Source organism: Cebus imitator, unplaced genomic scaffold (genome assembly GCF_001604975.1).
Source record: "Cebus imitator isolate Cc_AM_T3 unplaced genomic scaffold, Cebus_imitator-1.0 Scaffold63, whole genome shotgun sequence".
Classification (NCBI taxonomy): Eukaryota; Metazoa; Chordata; class Mammalia; order Primates; family Cebidae; genus Cebus; species Cebus imitator.
The window spans coordinates 4173303-4185557 of NW_016107378.1; the positions used below are offsets into that span (position 1 = coordinate 4173303).

Consider the following 12255-nt stretch of genomic DNA (forward strand, 5'->3'; position numbering starts at 1 on the left):
CTGCAACTGCATTCATTTGCAAATTATTCTGCAGTTTTAATGCTCAAGTTTTAAATACCTTGAGAACTAATAAATAAAGCAAAGTAGAGCAAACAGTTGGCTTGTAGTTTAAAAACTGCCCCAATTTCTGCTTTTCTTTTGGCTTTTTTCCTTTCAAAGTTATTATTATTATTATTATTTGTAAACGGTATGAAGTTTCTTTAAACTACATTTTAAAAATAAGTCTAAAATATGTTTGGCGGTATTCACACCCGAGAGAAGTTTCCATAATTCCATTAACTGTGAAGGTGTTCAGCTCGTACTCATTTTATATTTTTAAGACTTTTCTTCTACCAATACTTTAATTTAGTGACAGAATAATTTATAACTATCTTTGAGGGGTTTCTTATTGTTTGTAACTTTTGTCTGCAAGTCTTGGATGTGGTTAGATTTTTGTTTCTCTCTCTCCCTCTACTAGATTTTGTCCAGAAAAAAAAAAAAATCTCCAAAGAAAAGTCGTGTCACTTCCCTTGAATTATTTTGATTATAAAACAAAAACTCTGTAAGAAAACTCTTTTCACAACCTGCTCGGTAAAACAAAACGAACCGCTTTCCAGGATCTTGAAAGAAAAATTTGATAGAAGCATTTACAGATTTAGTTTGAGATTTGAAGGTTATGTTCCTGGCCAAAAGAAAAAAAAATGCCCAGTTTCCTTGTTCGGAGTTACTAGCTTCGTCGAATTTCTTTTGCATTGTTTTAAATAAGGTCTTGTGTAGGCAATTGTACTGCATGGAAGTAATGCCTCCATTTTCAGGAAGCGATTTGGGGAGGAAAACTCTTCAGAAGCATGTTATTTTCAGAAAAGTGCCTCGTAAAATATTTTTATAAAGTAGGAGTTGAAATCATTTAAAAATCTGTTTGGAGAAAGATCTTTTGATCCCCTCTTTCTTCTGATCCTTAGCTTTTATTTTGCTTAGAGGTAAACAACATTTGCCTCATTTAAACAACGGCATTTGCCATTGTGGTTCTTAAATAGTTTTCCAGCCACCCTATGGCAATTCATCACATGGGATAAAATAAGGATACTTTGCATCCAAGACTTTTATCACCTCCCGGGAAATGTTTGTTGTTTTTTGCTTTAGTGTTTTTTTTCTTCTCTCTCTCTCTCCCGCCCCTACCCCCACCCCGAGCTGCGGGGGGGGGGGGGGGGGGGATTGTTTTAGGACATTTCAAAGCCTTTTGTGAAGAGGCAACCAAAGTCCTTCTGCGGAGAAAAAAAAATGCTTGATTACATGCACTGCAAAACGGGAGATATTTCCAAATGCCCTTTTAATTAAGATGTCTAAATAGCCATTTCCTTGGAGAGAGAGATTTCCAAGCAGTTTAAAAATAAGGATGCTTAACTGCAGCAGACGTTCTGCCCTCTCTGACCCTGTAGGCGAGGGGCTGTCACCTGGGGAGCTGGTAAATGGACATTCATTCCTATAACTCCATAAAGGTCAGATGGGGAGGAGCACCCAAAACAGAGGTCGGGATGCGGAGGTGATCACAGGACCATGGGCTTCTATTAAGAGAAGCTCGCTCCTCTAGTTAACCAGGTCATTTCTGAAAGTGCATACACCTTTGTCATTTTTCAAAATCACTCAGCGATGACTGGTTTGGTGCTATTTGATTCTCTGACCATCCAAGCCAGATTAAGAGCATTTGCTAAGGCCCTAAGGACTTCATAGCTGGCCACCCATCTGGTGTTAGGCTTGAGTCTGTGAAAATCCCTCAGCTTAGCACTGAATATTCTTTTTAAAGACGTTTAAGTAAAAGGGCTGACATTAGCATATGTTCCCCCCAAGTGTCCTGTTGAACTTTCTGCTGGGCATCACCCTACCACGGGCTTTCTGGATGTTGTCCAATGAGAGATTGGCTTGGAACTGTAAAATTAGCCATCTGCCTATTAAAAATGTAACCAGCTGCATCCGATGAAACACAGTGACTATTGAAATGAACTCATCCGGGAGAGAACTCGAGTCCCCTGCTTGGACATTTTTCCAATCTACTGCTAGACTGAGACACTCCACAAGCAAAGAGCCTTTCGTCCTTGTTTGGAGGAAAACGGCATGACTCTCAAGAATGAAGAAGACTTGCGTGTTTGTTTTGTTGCTAAAATTCTGGCATTTCTCAGGATGAGTTGGACTTGAAGTGCAGAATTCTCAGTTTGTCTGCCATTTGTTTAAAACACTCTCTGTTGCAAGAAAAATAAAATATAAAATAAATAAGCACGCCCCTACTATCTCCCTCACTTCAAGATGTTGTGTTAAATCCTGGGCACATCTAATAAACCTTAATCCCCAAGCCTAAAATACTCTAAGCAGCACAAAGTAACTTAAAACAGAGAGCTGGAGCCATAATTATTCCCGCAAGCACTACCATTTCACCAGATATTAGGCATTCTATATTTACCACAAGGTCTGTTTATTAAAAATGAGAACTTTCAATGCTTGCGCTATTTTTTTCCCTAAAGCCTAATGGAGCATTAAAAAATAATTCATTAACTAATTAACAAAACTGTGTTTATTTACAGTATATAAAATGTTTCTATCAGGAAAATAACACACCATAATACAGCGTTGTGTTGACAGCAAAACATCTGCAGCTTAATTTAATGCATTTACTAAATGACGAGGGGAAATCAAAGGATGTTTAAACAGCTACTTTTCTGCCTGTGATTTGTGTTTCTCTTCAGAGGTCACAGGCACCAAGGAAAGATGCCCCTTGGGAAGTCGGAGCTATTTTCAAAGGTGCTCAATACAAAAATCTTTATGCAATTAAGGAAAGACCGGTCTGCACATGGCTTGGACTCCAAGCCAGTTATCACAGATGGGTCCGTGCAAATGTCCTAAATCTAACTGCTTGGAATTCACTAAGTGCTGTTAGGTTGAACCATATGAAGATGTCTTTTTTACAGGTCAAAATCTGTCAAATATTGACAGCTTTATTACATTCAATCTGATATTTCCCATTTGGACTTCCTTCCCTATCTTCCTTCCATCCTCTCTTCTTTCTTTCCTTCATTCCTTTCTTCTCTCCTCCCCCTTTGTTCTCTTTTCTGTCTTTCCTTCCTCGCTTCTCTTTCTTTCTCTCTCCCCTACTCTCCCTCTCTCCCCTCTTCTTTCTTTTATTGTCTTGGGCAGGATTTTTGCAAACATAAAATATTTGACTCAAACTAAGTATGAATTGATAAACTTGCCTATTAGATTAGAGTATTCTATTTTAAAATGCATTTTGCTAGGTTCATGTTTTCGCTAAATCTCTCCTCTGCTCCTGCCTGAAACTTCTCAGAAGGCAAAGGGTTTTTGTTTGATTGTAGATCTGATTTCCTTATCACCACCCTAATATGAAATTCCAAGAAAATTGTTTGTATTGTGGTAGTAATTACATTACATGCAATTCAGGTAGATATATAAATCAAAATCTCTCAGAAGAAAAGATTATAGCCTGGTTAAAAAAAAATCAGCAATAATATAGGCAAACGTGATGTTTTGAGAATTTCTCTTTCATTCACTTAGACCTAAAGCTTAGAGTGATCTTAGGAATTACAAAATGAACTAGAAAAAAACATCATTTTCTCCTTAACAACCAAGCATATTCTTAACATCTACCTTTGTTATAATGGTGCACTAATAATAAAATGTTTTATTTCAGCTTGGCAACTCAGAGGCCATCCATGCTGCCTTTCTCCAGTAGAACCCTGGCTGTGTGACAGCCATAAGGATGTTTCGTATAGCAACTTCACCTGTTTCAGACGCAAATACATTTTAAGCCTCTTAAGCTACATAGAGCAAATAGGCTATATCCTGAAAACTAAAGTACTGCTTAAAATTAGATTTTTATAAAAGTCTAGTTCAGCAAATTGTACAAACTGAACAGAATTGTTTTCACTATGTCCCTCTGGATGTATACGTGGGGAGTCTATTCACTCACAATACTAATATCTGTTGCATAGTTGCAATCATGCATTGCTTAACTATGGGGGGTGTATGTTCTGAGAAATTTGCTGTTAGGCTCTGTCGTCTGCAAACATTGCAGAGTGTACTTACACAAACCTAGATGGTATAGCCTACGACACACCTAAGCTATAGAATATGGTCTATTGCTTCTAGGCTGCAAACCTGTACAGCATGTCACTGTGCTGAATACCGTAGGCAGTTGTAACACAGTAGTATTTGTAACTCTAAACACAACTAAACATAGAAAAAGTACAGTAAAAAATGCATAATTATAATCTTATGGGACTACCACCATATATTTGGTCCATCATTGACCAAAATATCATTATACAGTGCATGACTGCCTATGAATGTGGTTATATCGTTCTGCTGTGGGCTGAGCATGGACATTGGTTTGGCTCCCTGTTCTGAGGCACTGTTAGGGAACCATCCATGCAACCTCATTACCTTTCCCCCTCCACCAGCTCCAAATCTTAATCACTGTTAAAGTCAGACACCAAATATCTGTAACCTGGCATCAGAGTTCTTTTTTGACCAGGGATAGAAATCACTTAGCAAATGTGCTACCACTAACCCTGCCTGTGACCTCTGCAGACATCGCTAGTGGATTACAGCAGTCTTCCTCATTGAACCCAGGCAAAGCCTCAGAAGGCTTCTCTAAACACATACTACAAATCAATCAGAGTTGGCTCAACAGATGAAAACTCTTAGCTGAAACTAACAAAGCCACATGGAGATCAAATCAAGGACCTTAAAACAACAGGATAAATTGTTTTGCCACCAGTTTGTCCAGTGTGGCCTCAATTAACTATCCTAACTGATCATCTTCAATTAAACAGGTTTGTTTATCTTTTAGCTACACTTTATCTGTAAGACAAAGAGATACACATTATTTTCTTTAAAAGCACATATCAAGGGATTACTGGGACCTATAACCTTCCAGGCTATTTTCTGCAGTCAGGTGACAACTAACCTCATCTCTTATTCCATCTGCACTAATCCCTACAGGCGTGGACAGTGCAAAATGTTGTTTAGACTGACAACCTAAAGCAGATTTGTTTTTCCCAACTATACTTCTTAAAGACTCAGACATTTCCCAAAATAAGTAAAGAAAAAATATACTCAAAGAATAAAAACGAATACCAGGAAAGATTTCCTGGAAGGATGCATACCCCTGATCTCATTTGCATTTTGAACCATGGAGATAATGTTCTAATCAGTGATGAGTGAGTGCACATTCCTGCATAGGGCCTTCTATAGCTTCCATTACCCACAAAATAGCCAACTCACTTTTCTGTGTAAAAGACAAAGTGCTTTGTTGATCCTTATCTCATGCAGTCTTACGCCTCCACCCCCACCCCCATTCTATATTCAACCTCTGTAAATTATTTACCTACATCGTTTTCTCAGACCCCTGTACCCTTGCATGGACCGTATTTCCCGCCAGGCATATGCTATTTTCTCTGCCTGGTTAACTTTTTTTGTGCGTGAGAGGAGTCTCACTCTGTCGCCCAGGCTGAAGTTCAGTGGCGCGATCTTGGCTCGCTGCAACCTCTGTCTCCTGGATTCAAGTGATTCTTTCACCTTAGCCTCCCAATAGCTGGGATTACAGGTGAGTGGCACTATGCCTAGCTAATTTTTGTATTTTTAGTAGAGACGAGGTTTCACCATGTTGATTGGCCAGGCTGGTCTCAAACTCCTGACCTCAGATGATCTGCTCGACTCAGCCTCCCAAAGTGCTAGGATCATAGGCGTGAGCCACCGCGCCCCACCTGCCTGGTTAACGTATGCTCATCCTTCATTCCTCATATCCCTCAAGACACAGTTCACATATCAACTTCCATTTGTGCCTAAACATGCAGAGTCCAATGCAGGTAGAGTCCAATGCTCTCTTCCCTAAATATAATTGGGTAATTTTCTTCTTCTTCTTTCTTTCTTTTTTTTTTTTTTTTTTAATACAGACAATCACTCTGTCCCCCAAGCTGAGTGCAGTGGTGAGATCTCTGCTCATGGCCACCTTTGCCTCCTGGATTCAAGAGAATCTCTTGCCTCAGCCTCCGGAGTAGCTGGGATTACAGGTGTGCATCACTACAGCCAGCTAATTTTTGTATTTTTGTTAGAGACTGGGTTTCACCATGTTGGCCAGGATGGTCTGGAATTCCTAGTCTCAAGTGATCCTTCCACCTTGTCCTCCAAAAGCGCTGGGATTACAGGTGTGAGCCACTGAGCCGAGCCTGTGTAATTTATTTCTAAGCAGACTGGTTAAGAGCCCAGACCCTGTAGCAAGATTCCTCCGTCTACAATGCTAGCTGCCCTCTTGCCAGTTAGGAGTCTTCAGGCAAGTGATTTAACCTCTCTAGGACTTGGATTTTCTTCTGTAAAATGGACATAGTAGTAACTAACTAAAGATTAAGAACAGATACGCATGCAATATGCTCAGAATGGCAAATAGTATCAACACCTGTTAGCTATTATTTTCTATGATAACTTTCAATTCCCATGTCTGTGAATCTCCCACTGAACACATGGAGCTTACTCTTTTCATCCTGTACCCAGTTTTTGCCTGCAGCCTGACATGGTGTAAGCACTCAAGGAAGGTTTGCTGGCACTTGTTAAAATGAAGAATAAGAGAATGGAAAAAGTAAAGAAAATGTGAATCGTGTTAGGACTAATGGAAATATATACTAATATAAGGATTGACAAAAAAATAGAGAACATATGTGTACTAATAATAAGTATACTTTATAAAAAGGTAGTTGAAAATGCAGCTTCTTATATATTAATGTTAGGCTTACATATAGCCACTCATCAAGGGAAAGTAGAGAATTATCACATCTGTAGGAGCAAAAAGCTCACTGGGCTAAGTTATTTTCCACCTCCATGGTGAGAATAAGAGGTCCCATGAAACATGATGCTAAATATATGGTCTTTTTTCCATCTATACGCTGATAACCAAAAATCCAAACCAGCTCATGCCAAGCAGGAGAAGAGGGTGGGTGTGAATGAGCCGTCGGAAGGTCCAGGTCTCTGGGGCTGGAGGAGAAATGTCTCCTTTAGGGTAGATGTTCCCCACTAATGCACACAGCCTTTAGAGCCAGATTACCTGGGTTTGAGTCTCAGCCATGACATTTACCAGCTGGGTGACCCCAGGCCAGGCACGTCCCCTTTTTGTCTTCAGTTACCTTGCCTGTAAAATAAGGGATAATGTGGGCATGACCTCATAGGGTTGTTGTGAAGTGAAATGAGATAATCCTCGTAAATCCCTAAGCACTGCACCTGGCACAAACATGCACTTCATAAATGTATGCGGTCATGATTACCAAATGAGGCTTCTCAACGGGGACTCGGAGACTTGGTTGGTGAGGCTGGGAAGCAAGGAAGCTTCCAGATAGGAAGAGACAGGCCGGGACCTAGGAGAATGCATTTGGCGTTAAGTGGGAAAGAGAGAGTGTGCTTGCTTCTGTTCCCTGTGTTTGGATTGGCTTTTTAAACAGCACAACCTCCGCTAACCTTAGTTGCAACACTGCACTGAAATGTTACTCCCAGGATTTGACATTTCCTTATTCTTCCTACGACTGTTTTCTCCTTTGTTGCTTTGAAAATATGAATTAATGATGAATACTAATGAGCCCCGTGACAAGCCAACCTCCGTCTAGACACCGCTAATATAGGGAGCTTCAAGACTCACGGCACTTCTAAGGAGGGAAGATGTAAAGAATCTTTTCCCTGATTTCTAAACTCACATGGCCCCAAAAGTCATTTTCTTCCCCTTTCCTCCCATCCAACTCCTTCCCTTTAAAATTTTTAAAGAATCTTCAAGAAAGCCGCATGAATGAGACTTTGAACTTGTTCATAAGATTTTATGTGTCTACCTGGAGTAGACATTAAATTGCTTTTTTGGTTAAAGTACTGTTGCATTTATGAAAATCTTGCTGGATGCCTTTTTATCACCCTGTGCTTGCTTTTTTTTCTTTTATTGTTTCTTATGTTGTTTCATGGAGCTTGGGGATTTGTGAAGCAGCCAACCAGAGGGAACTGAAGTCATTGATACTGAACACACAGTGACTTCCTAGCTGATGCCAATTTCCCCTCCCCCTCCAATAAAAACAGCCATATTTGTCTACCTTTGGCATCAAAGACAATTTTTATTGTATGGTCTGTACCACTGTCTCAACATGATGATAGATTTCTGAGCATTAAAATCCAAAGAGAAACTAAGAAAAAATTATCATATGGAGGATTTTAGAGTAAAGCCGTATAACTGATTTGGGTTCTGTAAACTTAGACAATTTTGCCAGTCCACGTCACTATTTACACCGAAGACATTCTGTGCATTCAGCAGCTATTGTATTAGGGAATAGCTTTCAGAAGCAAACAGAACCTTGCCATTAGGGCTGTCTCTCCACCCTGAGCTCCCTTTCTTGGCTGCACTCTGTGGATCAGAGGGCTGGACATCAACAACTGAAGAAAAAAATGATAAGAGATGGGCACCCAGCAAGACCCTAGTACTCACCAAAGCCATCCCAAATTAGTTCCTGACTTCACTGACCCCTGGAAGTGCTCCCATTGAAACAGTAAAAGAAGTTCTGTACCGAAGATGTAGATTCAAATCCTAATTGGCCAGCCGATGTGGCTCACGCTTTTTCATCCCAGCACTTTCGGAGGCCGAGGCGGGCAGATCACTTGAGGTCAGGAGTTCAAGACCAGCCTGGCCAACATGGCGAAATCCTATCTCTACTAAAAATGTAAAAAATTAGCCAGGCATGGTGGCACTCACGTGGAATCCCAGCTACTCAGGAGGCTGAGGCAGAATCGCTTGAACCCGGGAGGCAGAGGTTACAGTGAGCTGAGATCATGCTACTGGACTCCAGTCTGGGCAACAGAGCAATACTCTGTCTCAAAAACCGAAAACAAAAACAAAAAAAAAACACCTAACTAACCTAACTAGTATGTGACCTTCAGTCTATTAGCCCCGTGACTCAGTTGACTTATTGTAAAATAGGGATACCGTTAGAACCTCCTTCTTCTGACTGTCAAAAGGATTAGATACTTAGAATATCTATGAAACTTAGTCTCTGGCTAGTGGTAAGAGCTCAAGTGTTTCTTGCCAGTGTAGATACATATAAGCAGGTCACGTGATAAAGGAACTAAACTGACCCAGTTTCTCCTACTCACTGGAGAAAACATTCTATCCAGGATTCAGCAGGAGTTGGTGACTTTCTTGCCCAGGAATTCCTGCATGCAGAAGCTCTTCAAAATAGAGTCAGAATTGTTTCCGTTTTACTAAAATTGTCTTTAACTTGCTTTCTCACTTCAAGCACAAATTTCACATTTATCACCCCTATGAGTTTTCTAATAATTTCTTCATCAAATTATATGTCACCTATTAGCATGTGTATTTATTCGACAACAAATTCACCTAGAACCTCCCAGCTCTAGGTGTGGAGGTAGTGGGCAGTGTCAGGGGTTGGGAGGGGATATAGGCTCATAGCAATCACAAGCTGTGAGGCAGTCCCTGTCCTGGAGAAAGTCATGGGCAAATGGGTGGATCCAGGCACTTAAACAACAATATTAGTGGTAGTTTAGTACAAAGACTATGAGTGTGGTCTCTGAGCCAGACTTTCTGAGATGCAATCTAGTCTCTACCACTAAACAGCTGTGTGACCCTGGACAGATCTCTTACCTGTCTGTGCCTCACTTTCTTCATCTACGAAATGGACATGAAAATTATACCCACTTCATAGAGTTGAATGAGATGATATGTCTAAAACATTTAGAATAATGCCTAATACATTATGATATTATGTAAACTTCATCTTAAAACCTAATGAATGAAAATTATAATTTGGTGTGCTATGGACCAAGCCCCATGCTCAGATGGGCTTTACATTGATTATCTGTCTCATTTCACCCTTGCAAGGAAATGCACACATCAACCCTGGAGACTTTACTTGGCCTTGGTTGTAAATTGGAGTTAATGAAGTACCTTCCTACAACATTGTCAAAAGGATTCAATGAGTTAATATGTGTAGAGTAGTTAGGGCTAGGCCAGCACAAGCAAGGCAAGCTTACAAAGTTTAAATAGCTTGCCTGGATTTACATGGCCAGTTGATAAGGGTTGAATCATTATTTAAACACAGGCGTGCAACTACTACCTTACCACAGTGACTGACTGAAGAGAATGCACAACCAGACGCAGGTCTATGCAAAGCTTTGTGAAAGCACAAATCCTTCAGTCATGCCTGGGAGGATCAGGGGAGTTTACATGAAGCAGATGATCCATCCCTTCCTTCCCTCCCTCCCTGCCTTCTTTCCTTCCTTTTTTCCTTCCTTCCTTTCTTCCTTCCTTCCTCCCTTCCTTCCTTCCCTCCCTCCCTCCCTCCTTCCTTCCTTCCTTTCTTCCTTCCCTCCCTCCCTCCCTCCTTCCTTCCTTCCTTCCTTCCCTCCTTCCTTCCTTCTGTCCCTCCTTCCTTCCTTCCCTCATTCCTCCCTCCCTTCCTCTTTTTCTATGACAATGGCAGTGGACATTTATTTACTTTGGTTCAGTGCAATAGTAATGACTCAGTATACACTAAAAAAATATTACAAACTCCTGTGGGTCAAGAGACGTGATCGTTTATCACAAGCCAAGATGTAGTCACATATCACGTGAGCACACAGGCTGGTAAGTGGCTTCAGTGGTGGTTGGGCTGACTCAGCCTGAAGCAAGAAGAAAGCAAATGTGGTTAATTAAGACTGCAGGGAATGTTTAGACTGTGTGCAACCGATACCCTAGCCACCGTCTCCATGTTTTCCTGCAGAGGAAATTTGCATACAACTCAAATATTACCATGCTTCCTAAAACCCTCCCAGATATTGTCACGGAAGGAATTGTGAAGAACGACTTAGCACTTTTAGAATTACCCCAGTTCCACGCTTAAAGAGTGGTGATTGATTAGAAAGGACAAGTAGTAATTCCCGAATTATGCTTCTATTTATATTTCAATTACAACACTGCGAGAAGAAAACAAGACTTGTGTCCCTTCAGGGCCTCTGTAGAACTGGGCTTAGTGTCTCTCACATAGATGATGCCCATAAAGGAATAGTGAGCCAAGGGATGAAATAGAGAGGGACCTTATTATGTATTTGATAGAATGACAAGAGATCTCTCTTGGTGCTTTAGGGAAAGATCCCAAAATAAAAACATGTAAAGTACAAGTTATCTTTCCTAATGACTGGTAGGGAAGAACCTATTGGGAAAACACACCCTGGAGTTGTTTTTCAAACATTAAATAATAGACAATACACCCTCCTGTGAATTGTTCCTTTAGCTTCCAAAATCAGCCAGTTGGCAGAAGACACTAACACACACATACCTCATTAAAGAGATCTTCTGAGTACAGCTTCTAAAGCAAGTGATGCTCCCAAGCAGATTTGGAGTGACAGTAGTTCCACAAACTCATCCAAGAAATAAGGGTTCTTGTTCCAGTAAGTAGAGAAAAGCTGCAACAATAACCCTTTCTTGGAGATTCACAATGCACACTATTCTGTTAAAGCATCTGCAACAACAGAAAAATGTATTCAGTTGTGTTTAACACAATGATGCCCAACTATATTTGGCCATAAAATTCTAAAACATGTATTTATATTTTAAATGTATCTTTTAATTTACATCTATATAACTGTGTCTATATCTATAGAGAGATGCATATGTATCCTGAAGAAATGGTTTCTAATAAAATACACATAACAGAATACTCTTCTTGGCTAGATTGTGTTGGTTGTATTGAATGTGAGCATAGGCTGCAGGTGAGTAAGACCCTGCCCTCCAAGTAGCTACTGTATGATGTGATGTCTATGGGAGGCTTTAATGGGGAGAAGATAATGTGGTATTGCAGGAAAAAGAAATTCTGGGTACAGGAACTAATGAATATGGAAACACAGTGGAAGTGGAGAAAGACAACAGAACTTCTGAAATTGTAATACCAGCCTCGCCATACTTATATGCCCCAAAGAGCTGATTTTGAGCCCTGATGGTTAAGAGCTGATTTTGAACTCTGATTTTGAGCAGGATGGCTAAAACCAAGAACTATACTCATGGCCAGGCACAGTGGCTCTCACTTGTAATCCCGGCACTTTGGGAGGCTGAGGTGGGTGGATCACCTGAGGTCATGAGTTCGAGACTAGCCTGAACAATATGGTGAAACCCTGCCTGTACTAAAAATACAAAAATTAGCTGGGCGTGGTGGTGCATGTCTGTAATCCCAGCTACTTGGGAGGCTGAGGCAGGAGAAT

At 40.6% G+C, this 12255-nt stretch overlaps 1 long non-coding RNA gene across 1 annotated transcript; it reads right to left on the reverse strand.

Annotated features, from left to right (window-relative positions):
* Window positions 1-3283: 3283 nt before the first annotated feature.
* Window positions 3284-7705, reverse strand: LOC119471514. Its single transcript, XR_005200588.1, has 3 exons — window positions 7258-7705; window positions 7085-7168; window positions 3284-3363 (listed from the first exon to the last, which is right to left on the reverse strand). It is a non-coding gene; the product is annotated as an uncharacterized LOC119471514 (long non-coding RNA).
* Between the last annotated feature and the right edge of the window lie 4550 nt (window positions 7706-12255).